This window comes from Dermochelys coriacea, chromosome 4 (genome assembly GCF_009764565.3).
Source record: "Dermochelys coriacea isolate rDerCor1 chromosome 4, rDerCor1.pri.v4, whole genome shotgun sequence".
Taxonomy (NCBI): domain Eukaryota; kingdom Metazoa; phylum Chordata; order Testudines; family Dermochelyidae; genus Dermochelys; species Dermochelys coriacea.
In genome coordinates this window covers 120,526,277-120,540,262 of record NC_050071.1, presented here as the reverse complement: position 1 = coordinate 120,540,262, position 13,986 = coordinate 120,526,277, and the positions used below count along the sequence as shown (strand labels likewise).

The following is a 13,986-nucleotide window of genomic DNA, read 5'->3' as shown; positions in this document are numbered from 1 at the left end:
GTTGTACATTCTGAACATCTATGAATTTTTGAAAGGCTAAGATTTTGGACCTTGGTGAGTGCTTGTCCACTTTGGGGTTGAGAGATTATTTTCCACAGAATTTAATTTCCTTTTGTACTGCATATTCTAGTTCTTTAGTTGTTAAAGTTGCTAAGTTTGTTAAGTATTAGGCAGATGCAGCAAGAGCAGCAGAAATTCACAATACAGGGACCCAAATCATTGCTAGGATAAGTAAATGAAATGCCATTGAAGACATGAAATTGGCCACATTCGTTATAAGAAAGGGGGGCTTTTTATAGTACCCAATAACTGTGAAGTGGGCATTGAGATTATTCTTTTTTTCCTACACTTGTTATGTGAAAGGTGCTGGACTGACATCCCTGGAAATTGAAGTCCTCTATTTCTCCGCAGGACAGATATAGCGTGGGCGGCAGCAATGTAGGCTTCCGCGCACTGTTCTGCCAATAGAAAAGGAGTACTTGTAGAACCCTAGTCTCTAAGGTGCCACAAGTACTCCTTTTCTTTTTGCGAATACAGACTAACACGGCTGCTACTCTGAAACCTGTTCTGCCAATGTGTCTCAACCCTGTTCTGAAGAGATCTCTTCTGGAGGTGAGTGGGTAGCTTAGTCTCTATGTCCCTTCCTGCCTCTGATGGTTGCCAACAAGGCTTCCAAGTGGTTTTTATTAAGTGAACACTTTTCCACTACAAAGTGGACTGGGACTGCTATTTGTCTTACATAAGTCTTCAGTGGGTAGTAACTTTCTCTTACTACCTGTGTGAGCTGGATTCATACTGATCTGCAGTACTTTAGGAGACTGCAGTCAAATTCCTGTGTAGTTAAATGGCAGACACAAATTTTGTCCTACCTTTTTGTTTTTGTTTGAAAAGCCCATGTAAATGCTATATTAACACACATTCACATGCATGCGGATAGCTTAATGCACTTTCTTCCTAAACTTAATGAGCAAAACCAGCTAGTGCAAGCAGCCCAGCTCTCTTAGAGAACCCTGCCATAATAAACAGGGGTGAAGCACACAAAAATTTGTTAAAGAAATTAATCTCTATTTCCTTCTTTTAAAGGGAGTGTTTGTACTTGATTTTAATATAAAACTGTATTTTGACACATTCCTTTTTCATGTCTACAATGTAACTTAATATTAACATATATTAGGAAAATTAATGTCCTTACTTTGAATTCAGTGAAAGTGATAATCTGAAGCATCCTAAACTGCTATGAAATGATAGTCAGTGCAACCAGATAAGCATTTGAATTCTAGTAGGCAGCTGTCATCTAATGCAGAAGCCATAAGATAGAACACTTGAAAGACACTGATGATGGCATTGATAAGCCGGCAGTGTAAAGACAATGGCAGCTACTTGTGTGGCAGATAAACATGTTGCAGTTGTTCATCTTCTTGGATTTGCTAACCTAAAATACTGGTACTCTGAACAAGCAAGGTGAATGCTACTTTTCCCAGAATCCTGAATCTTTTAGAAGAATGCATGCACTTAAAATTTGGAAGCTCTTACAAGGTCACTAAAGCCATTGAAAATCTATTTTTGCAGCTTTCGATGCGTTGTCCAAGATATTACATTGCAGCAACCTGATTTTTTTTTTCTTGATAGTGCAGGGGACGGGATATAGTTCTGCGTCTACTTGACTCTATTTATGTGACTGTTTATAGCTGTATATGGATACTAAGAAAATATAACACTATTTAATCCAGTTCTTTTTCTTGTAAACTCATTGTTTTGGATCTTTATTAAACTTGAAGAAATATGAAAAATCATATACTTACCATAACATGCACAAATACCTAGAAATAAAACTATCTGTAGTGATTTATTGCAGAATTGGTGTTTCTTTTAAAAGATATGTTTGAAATTGTGTATATATAATATACAACAACAACAAAATCAGTGATATCCCTAAGGGGCCCAATTATGCCTTTCTTGTACATCCAAAACAGTTACTGACTTTAGTGGAATTTGGGTGCACAAAGGTTGGAGGATTGACCCTTATTTTATAATCCAAGAATTTTTCATTGGTATTTAAGATAGACTCATAGACTTTAAGGTCAGAAGGGACCTTACTTACTGAAGTAAGGTAAATTAGATCCACTGCATTTTTTTTCTAAAAAAATTGGTTATCTTCTCAAAGAAGGGGATCAGGTTTGTTTGGCATGATCTACCTTTTGTAAAATCATGTTGTATTTTGTTCCAATTACCGTTGACCTCAATGTCCTTGACTTTCTCTTTCAGAATTTTTTCCAAGACTTCACATACTACAGATGTCAAACTAATAGGCCTCTAGTTATCTGGATCACTTCTTTTTCCTTTCTTAAAAATAGGAACTATATTAGCAATTCTCCAATCATTCGGTACAGCTCCTGAGGTTACAGATTCATTAAAAATTCTTACTAATGGGCTTGCAATTTCATGTGCCAATTCCTTTAATATTCTTGGATGAAGATTATCTGGGCCCCCCGATTTAGTCCCATTAAGCTGTTCGAGTTTGGCTTCTACCTCGGATGTGGTAATATCTACCTCCATATTCTCATTCCCATTTGTCATCTACCATTATCCCTAAGCTCCTCATTAAAGTCTGAGGCAAAGTATTTATTTGTTTAGGTATTGGGCCATGCCTAAATTATCCTTAACCTCCACTCCATCCTCAGTGTTTAGTGGTCCAACTTCTTCTTTCTTTGTTTTCTTTTTATTTATATGGCTATAGAACCTTTTACTATTGGTTTTAATTCCCTTTGCAAGATCCAACTCTACATGGTTTTTGTCCTTTCTCACTTTATCCCTACATGTTCTGACGTCAATAAGGTAGCTTTCCTTGCTGATCCCTCCCATCTTCCACTCCTTGTAGGCTTTCTGCTTTTTCTTAATCACCTCTTTGAGATGCTTGCTCATCCAGCTTGGTGTACAACTCCTGCCTACGAGTTTTTTCACCTTTCCTGGGATGCAGGCTTCTGATAGTTTCTGCAACCTTGACTTGAAGTAATTCCAGGCCTCCTCCTGCCTTTAGATCCACAAGTTCTTCAGTCCAATCCACTTCCCTAACTAATTTCCTTATTTTTTTAAAGTTAGCCCTTTTCAAAAATCCTAGTCACAGATCTGTTTTTGTTTATCCTTCCATTTAGTTTGAACTGAATTGGCTCATGATCGCTCGAACCAAGGTTGTCCCCTACAACCATTTCTTCTATGAGGTCCTCCCAACTCACCAAAACCAAATCTAAAATGGCATCCCCTCTTGTTGGTACAGCAACTACTTGGTGAAGGAATCCATCAGCTATCACATGCATCCAGGAAAATCTGAGCCCTATTATTATTACTAGCACTTGTCCTCCAGTCTATATCTGGAAGTTAGTCTCCCATGATCACACAATTCCCATTAGTATTTATTTAATTGAAAACATTAAAGAGGTCTCTATCCTTATCCACATTGGATCCTGGTGGTCTATAGCACACCCCAAGCACTATCGCAGGGGAGGCTCTAGTAGCTTTCTTCCCCAATATGATTTTTGCCCAGACAGACTCTCTTATCCATTCCATCACTTCTTCTTTCTTTACAGTCTACCTCATCATTGATATACAATGCTACTCCACCACCTTTGCCTTTATTTCTGTCTTTCCTAAATAGCACATAACCTTCAATACCTGTAGTCCAGTCATGACTACTATTCCACCATGTTTCTGTTATCCCTATAATATCTGGTTTCATTTCCTGCACCAGTTGCTCTAGTTCCTCCATTTTGTTACCTAGGCTCCTCACATTAGTGTACAAACATCTTAATTTTTGCTGTTTGGCTTCTCTCACATTCTTTACCTGATTAGGCACGGACATTCTACTGCTAATATCACCTATTAGACTGGTATGTACACTACTCTTCCTCCTTATGTCCATTCTCCTACCCATGGCTGTATCCTTTCTTACTTCGTTTTCTTCCCTCTCAATTTAATTTTATATGATAAATTATTACCATGTGTAGAACACCTGATCAGTGTTTATGCAAAGGTGTTTGAACATCTACATTGTTTTTTTTAATTTTGAAGTAAATATCTGTTTGAGAGTCTGTCATAGATGGTAGGGTAACCTTAGGAATTGTATTATTAGAAGTATTCAACTTACATAACTAATAAGTCACCTTAAATGAAGTTTGCACAAGACTGCCCAAACACTGTGAAATGGATTTTGTGAATGCATCACAGATCAGAAGTCTGTCATTTTTTTTGTTTAAAGGTAGGCCTGAACTGCAGTATTCAGATCCAGAGCTGAATTTCCCCAAATTTGTGGGGGTTTGAATCCAGACTTTAGCTTTAAGTCCATCTCTGGTTTACATGAACCTTTAAAAATAATTGCATAACTTACCTCAAATAAAGTAGTATTGCAGTGTAGTCCATTTTCAACTTAAATACCAAAATATAGTTAGATTAACAATAGTATAATAGAATGGTGATAGACTTCAGTCTGCTCATATTGTATTTATACCATTTTCGTTTTTCTAATGCTTTGTATATTGTCCTTGAATTCTACTTCATAAAGAGCCATATCCTGCCACCATTACTCACATTGAATAGTGCCTTACCCCACAAATAGTTCCATTGATTTCAATAAGAGTGTTTGCAAATCAAGGTATTAGTCCATGCAAGTAAGTGTGGCAGAATGATCATGAAGCCTTGCTCACATGACTAGTTCAAATGACTAAATTGGGACTTGTCCCCTGAATCAGGACTGAAGGATTAGGTTTATGCTGTAGTTAGAAATGTGCAATGGTTTTAGTATCACTTCTTTACCAGTAGTTTTATATTAGTGTTTTTAATAGGATTCTTGATGATGTGCAGAGGTTGGGTGTAACTGAAAGTTAAACTAGCCTGTGACATTTATACATAGTTTCTGAGTTAGAGTGAGTGAGTTTGATGTCCATTTAACCTCAAAATCATCGAGATAAATAAAGATAAAAACCATGAGACTTTTCAGAAACGTGGTGATCCAAGGATGATGATCATTAACCCTCACTCTACTTCAGGTGCCTAAAAGTATCCTCCATAACACATTAATTGCTGGAATGGGGCATTCAAAGAGTTAACACTTGTAGTGCTCTAAAAAGAAGTGTTAATGTGGCATTTTCAAAAGCAAGCATTTTATTTGAGTACTTGTGGCACCTTAGAGACTAACAAATTTATTAGAGCATAAGCTTTCGTGTAGCTCACGAAAGCTTATGCTCTAATAAATTTGTTAGTCTCTAAGGTGCCACAAGTACTCCTTTTCTTTTTGCGAATACAGACTAACACGGCTGCTACTCTGAAACCTGTCATTTTATTTGATGCGCTTGAAAAATGTTTTACATGTCACCAATAGTCTGGTAAATATAAATGACTGAAATGCAGCAGAGGCAAGATGTTTATAAGCAAAGCATATGTCCCCACAATCTGCAGGGAAATAATTGTGCTTCCTATATCATTTGGATCCTTAAACTAAATACTCAGTGATCAGGATATAAAAGAATAGTTTTAATGACTTATCATGTAATTACCATGAACTACCAGAATGTTACCACACATAATGTGTGGTCATTGGAATTAATTTGTTACCTCTCTCTTTCTAAGTTTTGCAAAAAGAAAAGGAGTACTTGTGGCACCTTAGAGACTAACAAATTTATTTGAGCATAAGCTTTCGTGAGCTACAGCTCACTTCATCAGATTGCATCATGAAATGGAGCTCACGAAAGCTTATGCTCAAGTAAATTTTAGTCTCTAAGGTGCCACAAGTACTCGTTTTCTTTTTGCGAATACAGACTAACACGGCTGCTACTCTGAAACCTTTCCAAGTTTTGCAGATGATTTAAGTTTTTGCTCATTATTGATCTCTGTGTCACAAGTTTAAATCCAGCCCAGCTCATTAATGATTGAAAATCGTTATCAACTGGTGGCTGTTTGGTGGCCTACATGAAACTTGTTTGTATGTTTTATTTATACATCACTTAATAAATTTGGCCCTGATATTGCAATGCCCTCCATATGGGAGCAGGTGTCTGCCTGCACGGAACTCTTTGCAGGATCAGATTCTAACTTGGTAAGCTCATTAGGGTAAGGAACACACTTTCCTTTGTGTTTGTACAGTACGTGGCAAACAGAGGCCTTGATCCTGGCTGTGACCTTCAGGCTCTACCATTGTACAAATAATAAACAGTGTGCTGATGCATTTTACAGGCACGTAAAGAAAGACAATGTCCTGACTCACAGACCTTAGAACTTGAAATTGATTGTCTCAGGCCAGTGCCTGGAGGGGGTAGCTGCAGACACAGCACACATAAAGAATCGCAATTGGCGCTAACTTGCTCCCTTGCTAGCATGCTCAGCAAAGGCCTAGGACTGAACTATCATCATTTCCCTATAGTTCATTCCTTTATGCGCACTACTAGGGCTGATGGGAAATCTTCCTTTGATATTTCCCATCTATCTTGTAATTTTCTTACTCCGTAAGTTGTTTGCAGTGTTGTTGTAGCCATGTTGGTCCCAGGATATTAGAGACACAAGGTGGGTGAGGTAATATCCTTATTGAACCAACTTATTTTGAAAAGAGAGACAAGCTTTTGAGCTTACACAGAGCTCTTCTTCGCATCTGGGAAATCTACTCAGAGTATCCAAGCTAAATACAAGGTGGAATAGATTATTTAGAATCAGTAGTTAACACATATTTCAAGGGGCCATTCAAGGTGAAGTGGCCCTCTATAGTCATGGGGGAGGGGAAAGGAAGAAGGAAAAAAAAGGTGGCAGAGGTGTGTATGTGTGATTAAGTGGGTTATAGATTGTTTTAGTAAGCCGTAAATCCAGTGTCTCTATTCGATCCATGATTTTAAGCATCCTAGCAAAGTTCTGAATTAACTTCCCAGGCTCGTCTTTGAAGGTATTGTGCAGGTTTTCTTTGAGAATGAGATTGAGAGGTCAGATATGGAGTGATCACTTTGTGCAAAGTATTCACTCATAGGTGATATGGTGTTTTTGTCTTATCATTTTTTAGCGAGAGTTCATTTGAGAGCATAGGGACTGTCTGGTTTTATCTATATAGTTGTTGTTGGGGCATTTAGTGCACTGGATGAGATACGCCCCATCTTGTGAGAGGCATGTGTAGGACCCATGGATCTTGAAAGGTGTGTTGTGGGGGGGGGTATTGACATTGGAGATATGACTACAGGTTTTGCATCTGTTATTTTGGTATGGTCTGATGCTGCTTTGAGTTGGTGTGTCCTGATCTGTGGGGAGCTTGCTTCTGATGATGAGCTTGGAGAGGCTGGGAATTGTTTGAAGGCCAGAAGAGAGGGTTCAGGAAAGATTTGTTTCAGGGGATAGTCCTCATTGAGTATGTCTTGTAATTTTTTGCTGGGTACCCCATGTGGGAGTATTCAAGTGTATATCCCAGCCTTTCTCCTCTGAATGTATTCTGTGGTATCTGAGTGTCTGACTGTAGATAACTGATTGCTTAGTGTGTTTAAGGTGTTTACTGTATCTGAGGATATATCATAAAATCCTTCCCCAAACAATTCCAAGAGACATTCTACAACCTCATCCACCACGAACTCACACCAGGGGCCTTCTACATGCTTCCCAAGATTCACAAACAAGGGAACCCAGACAGACCCATTATAGCCCACCCTTTCTGAAGGAATATCCGGACTCGCAGAAACCATCCTCAAACCACTCACCAAACAAAGAGCCAGCTTCCTCCAGAACACAACCAACTTCCTTTGGAAACTCAACAACATTAATAGCCTGTCTCAGAACACCATCCTTGCTACCATGTTTTTCATCTCCCTTTACACCAACATCCCTCAAAATGAAAGCATTGTGCATGCCTCAAATATCAAGAAGACACAACCCTCAGATATCCACCCTAAATGTATCACCAAATTCATCCATTTCGTCCTCAATCATAACAATTTTACATTCAGCAACAAAGATTTTGTCCCAACTCTGGGAACAGCCATGGGTACTAGGATGGCCCCCCAATATACCAGTCTCTTCATGGCTCACTTTGAGGAGGAATTTCTGAACAATTGCACCACGAAACCATTGATGTACATCAATGACATTTTAATCTGCTGGGCAGATGACCTGAACTCCCTCAGAGATTTCCATCACCACTTAAACAACCACCACCCATCAAACACTTTCTAGAATATTCCCACACTAGCATCAATTTCATGCACTCCATGATCAGCTTTAACAATGGAACCCTACCGACAAATATATAAAAGAAGCCCCTGGATCACCACATCTACCTTCACAGGTTCAGTAACCATCCCAAACACACCAAGAAATCAGTTATCTACAGTTAGATACTCAGCTATCACAGAATATGCTCAGAGGAGAAAGTCTGGGATATACACCTTACACACTTAACTGCCTTCCCCAAACAAGGATACTCCACCAGAGGAGTAGATCACATCATGGAATGAGTCACTCACATACCCCGAGAGAACCTGCTTCAATACAGATGTAGCCCCTCTCCCCTTCCGACTGCACACCTCTAGTTGTCACCTACCACCCCATATGTGGTATCAGCAAACAATTACAAACTGACATGGTCAGCCGCAAGTATTTAATTGAAGTGTAGACATGCCCTCTGAGGACATTTCCCAGACCTGAAGAAGAGCTTTATATAAACTTGAAAACCTCTCGCGCGCTCTCTCTCTCTCTCTCTCACCAATAGAAGGTGGTCCAATAAAAGATATTACCTCACTCACCTTGTTTCTCTGATACTCCATAAGTGTAAAACCATCACCTTGTTGACCACTTAGTACATTACAAAAGCAACAGTAATTACCTTCCTTCATTGTGCCCGCGCGCCCACACACACACACACACACACACACACACACACACACACACACACACACACACACACACACACAGAGTTCTTCTGTGTCTGAAGCTATCCAGGCCCACAGAGATGTTGAAACAGGAATTCTCTTATATACAGAATGCCTAGCAATCTTTCCACTCTTCTATTTAATTTTATGATGGGGGAGATTTTTCAAAAGCACGAAGGAGATTTCTGAGCACAAGTCCCATTGTGCTCCTAAATCCTTTAAGACACTTTTGAAAGTCTCTCTCCCTGAATCTTTCTGCAAAATGTTTTTAACATCCAAATACAAAAATATTTAGAGACAAAATGCTACAACCCCCCGGGTAATATATTCAGACAAAAAGCAAAAGATTATACAGAGTCTGAGTCTTCTCCCCATTGTCATATTAAAATGCCATGTTATCCACATTATGCCAGTGATTTGTGTATCAGCGTAAAAGGGTTCATCACAAATTGGCATTGAATTTTTCCAAAAGAGAAGCTAATGAAATCTGCCACAAAATGAAATGAGTTTTCCAAACTTCCTCTCTTGACAGTAGTAATGGTGAGTTTTAGAGTATTGAGAAGGATTGACTTTACATTTGGAAGGGGGAATGTTCTTTTCAAATGAGGTGTGCAGAGCAAATTTAGCGTTAAACCAACAGAAAGCAGAGAGATCCAGGCCCTAGAGTCTCTAAAGTGGGTGTAAAAAAACAGATGTATTCATTCTTGAATGTTGTCCTCAATTGCTACCTTAGGGCCAATACGGTGCCCACTTAAGTTGATGGAAAGATTCTCACGGACTTCAGTGGGTATTGGCCCATGCAGTTCTGACATTTTATAGACTGGCTATAGCATAGTCAAGTCCAATATGTGCTTCCACATAAAAAAGGTAAACCAAGGCTTTTGTTTGCTTATGAAATGTAGGAAAATGTTCTTTAGACAGATTGTTTTTGTAAAAGAGCACACAGTTTAATCAAAATATTAAGAAGTCAATGAAAGTTTATCTTTAGTGAAAGAAAAGAGATTACGTTCCTATGAAATTGAACTGACTTAGACTTCAAGAAAAAAAATTAGACCAGATTTGAGGATAGCTTGGATTTACATGGACAGGTCAAGTTGAGATTGAATAACTTGAGCACTGAACTCAAAGGGTGACCAGATGTCCTCATTTTATAAAGACCGTCTCAATATTCGGGGCTTTGTCTTTTATAGGCACCTATTACCCACCACCCCTCTCCCGATTTTTCACACTTGCTATCTGGGCACCCTAGTTATCAACCAGATCCTGTCTTTGGATATTTGCATGAAATCCTCATTGATTTAGTGGCAAATCTGAAGGCAAATTTTGGCCCTTGGTTTGCAGATGAAGATGAATCCATCTTCATTTTTCTTATCAAAAGTAGGAGACTGTTACAGGGTATACTCACCCTTTAAGGCCAAAGGAGGAAGTCACTGGGGCCAGGCTGTCCTGTTCCATGAGGCCTGGGGCAGAGAGAGGTTGAAGGAGCAACAAAGATGGATGCTCAGAGAGAGGAACTGGCCGTGGTTGGTAATTGGTGAGTGGAAAGTCCGAGGTTACAATTCATGTTACACCCACACCAGCCTCTTGGGGCAGAGCTCCCCTTTTTCTCAGACAACCAGGAGTAGCTCTGGGAAGGAGCTCTGCCTCTTTCCTTATATCAGAGAAGTGCTGGAAGGACAGGAGATGCCTGGTAACCTCTCCTGCTCCGAGGCCAGGCAGAATGAGATGGAACTATATGACTGTCTCCAAAAAATATGGAAGAGGATTGAACACCCCTCCCCCAGCTGGAACTCTGGAGAGAAGGGACGTTTGCTTGTGAAGATTTTATTCAAGTTTTTTGTTTGTTTGTTTGTTTGTTTGTTTTTTGAAAGACTGTTTCCAATCTGGGCAGAGTTAGGTGGGAGTAGTTTAAAGGGCCAGCTGGGAGAAGCTGGCTTCGAGTTGCTGCGTGCTACAGAGACCTTACTCAATGGTTCACGATGACTGCCTGGTGGCATTCTGTTGTGAGCATGGTGCTTGTCTCAGAGAATCCCTGTCTTGTATTAGAAGAGGCATATAAAAATTGAGGGTCTAGCTTGTGTCCCTAGTAGCATCAGTGGCACTTCCCAAAGTCAGCGTCCCTGGAGAGAACAAAGGAAGGCAAAATGCTTCACGAGTGCTGAGGAGTGGCTGCTGCTGCTGTTTTGGAAGTGCATTGTGCACTCCCCAACACAGCTTTCTGAACCACCGGCCTGTGCAGAAAGGAGGTGAGGCTGTTTTTCCCCTCACATTGTCCTCTTTTGGGGTCCACACTGCTGGCTGTGCTTTGACTGTCCAGGTGCTTGCACTAAGGGCTCTTACGAATAGTAATGATGCGGGAATTGGGCTGCCCTGGCAAGGATGCCCAAGTGTATTTGTATGTGAGGACTCCCTTCCCTGTCCTCACTCCATCCCTTCAGGCACATGAACAAGAGGAAGCAGAATCTGGCCTTATGGGTCTCTTGCCAAACAAACTGTAAGCATAAGTATGCAAGTAATTTGTTGTTTGGAACAATCTCAGTTGCTTTCAATGGGAGCTGTATGCATTTCCTTATGTGTTGCAGAGGAACTTGACGAGTTCAAAGTAGATCTCCTACTGTCTCTGAGCCTAACCTTCTGAGGGGCACAGAGAAAGAGAAGTATGAACATAAATTGAATTGTGCCATGCCTGTGGTAACAATATTTTTCAATCCACAGTGTTCTTGATTTCACACTGATACGGATCATTGTTTGCAGCATTTCCCTCCCAACGATATTTCTCTTCTAGAATATTTATAAAATTTTTCTTGTGCTACATGCCAGCTGGATTATGCAGGATTAGTGTTTTTAAAATGTGCTTATAGACTAGACTGAGATGTGGAAATCTGTTCTCACTCCTTCTAAGTCATTGACCTATTTTCATGAAGAAAAAATGGTAAATGAATAAAATGTTAATGCTGTAATATTAACTAAAAATGATGAGTTCTCCACTCAAGGGATCAGTTTTATAACATAAATTAATTGAATGTATCCAAGTTAATTTTAAAATGCCTTGCAAAAGAAACAGCTGAGCAGCTATTTTAGGTGATTTAGGCACAGAACGATGTTGGAATGATGCTGAAGGTATGATTAGCATCAACAAATTCCAGGCCATTCAAGTCTCATCCATCCTGAAAACTTGATAAACAGTGCCAGCTAACAGGATATCTTCCTCCTGTGGTTGGGGGTTTGGCATTTAGATTAGAATACCAGTCCACATTGTACTTAAGCAATGCAAGACAAATGGTGAATCTAGCTCTACTCAAGACACGCAGATGTCTGTACTATTTCTCATCTGGGATACTGGTCATATGATACTCATTACCTGCCATCAGTTCAAAGTTAGAAAACCTAAAATCCAAACCAGGCATGTAATAATAAGGATCACTGTTTTTTGTTTTATAGTGTTCAAAGGCATATTAATGTTTTGGCAGAAGGCAAAGAAAGAGATGATGTGAAATCTTGGCCCCTTTGAAATCGATATGAGTTTTGTTATTGACTTCAGTGGGGCTAGGATTTCACCCTTGGTCTATGCCCCAGAGAGTTTACAATCTAAATGTTAGATGTGACATAAGGAATGAGAGTGATGAACAATAAGATGAGGAGAGGGAAGGAGGATGAGGGTTACAGCAGTAGAATTATATGGGTTACTCATTTAGGTCTCAGTGTTGATCACCTTACTCCATAAGCAGTGCCAGTACAGTTAGAGGGGCACACATATAGTAAGGTGCTATTCAGTGTAAAAATATCAGTCTGCATGCACCTAAGACCACCATATACTTTCAGTGTGAATGACAAAACAAGGAAAAAACAAACACCCCAAAGTCTCCAAGTGACAATACGGCGTATGTCCCTACTGCAATGGGCTGCATTTGCTGTGCCTCCTGAAAGGGCAACAAGTTGTCTCTTTAAAAATGTAAGGCTGCAGTACATATAGAAACCTACTTAGTTGAATGGATACATACACCACAGAGTAAATTAGAGATAGAACAGCCTTAACTCTACATCGCCTCCTTTTGATGAATTAAAGTAAGATCACTCATTTTATTTTAAATATTTTTTCTGTTTGATTTCTCTCTTCAAATCAGGTCGAGGGAAGCAACCCATTCCATTACTGAACCTTAAACTGCTCTGCTATGCTTCCTTAGCTGTCATTCTTTTAGGATGCTTACAGGGGTTACCAGGACAATAGAATAATCAAACACTCTTCATCGTCATTATAAAGAAATAGGAGCAGTGTGAATGCATCTGTTGCGAGTCACTGACACTTTACGATTGCAAGGTTTGTGATTTACATCTTTTATTTATCCTTTCAGTCTGTTGCATTATGAATAAGCTAACCCCTCGATCCTCAGTGCAGTGTGATAATCCGCATATAATCCTGAATGCATAGTAAAATATTTGGGATTAGCTTCTCTGATCTACTCTGCTCCCTTTGTGCTGCCTGAGTGGGGGAAAAAGGAGAGGTGGAGACTGCCTGTAACTCTTCTGCTGGAATACCCCTGGTGTGGAGGAATCCCCCAGGTGGTACAGAATTACCATGGACAGCTCAAAAGAAAAGGAGTACTTGTGGCACCTTAGAGACTAACAAATTTATTTGAGCATAAGCTTTCGTAAGCTACAGCTCACTTCATTGGACATGGACAGCTCCTACACCTCCCTCCTGCAGCCTCCAGTGCATGGGGCACATAAGGTCTGGCGAGGGGTAAGAAAGAGGGGAGTGGCCATAGTGTGATAGTCCCTCAGGGAGTATTGCCAGATGGTGCAAGTCAGAGTAGGCTCAAGCTGGGACCAGGGCCCTAAGTGAGTCTGTGGCAGCCCTCCCTCTGTTCTGAGCCGAGTAGAAGCGGAGCACTGGAGAGCCTGGCCTATCATTTAAAAAATTACTAGTCCACATTCTTCTCTGAATAATCCTAGTGGGGTTGGCTGTAGAAAAGCAAAAGAGGGGTATTTGGCCCACTCTGTGCACTGTCAAATATTGGGTGTGGTGGAGGAAATCTGGTTCCAAACACTTCAAAATATAATATAAATGCCTGGAAAACCTTGCTTTTCAGAAAACCTGAAGCTT

The 13,986-nt window shown here is 40.0% G+C and overlaps 1 protein-coding gene across 5 annotated transcripts in view; it reads left to right on the top strand.

Moving 5' to 3' along the window:
- PPP2R2C (protein phosphatase 2 regulatory subunit Bgamma) overlaps positions 1–13,986 on the top strand; it is a 295,114-nt gene that overhangs the window by 111,359 nt on the left and 169,769 nt on the right. The window contains exon 1 of one of the 5 annotated variants that reach the window (XM_043512484.1): positions 584–612. The exons of the other annotated variants lie outside the window; for them this stretch is intronic. The gene's annotated coding sequence lies outside the window, so the exon portion shown is untranslated. Of the gene's footprint in view, positions 1–583; positions 613–13,986 lie in introns of those variants that run through there. 5 annotated transcript variants of the gene reach the window in all.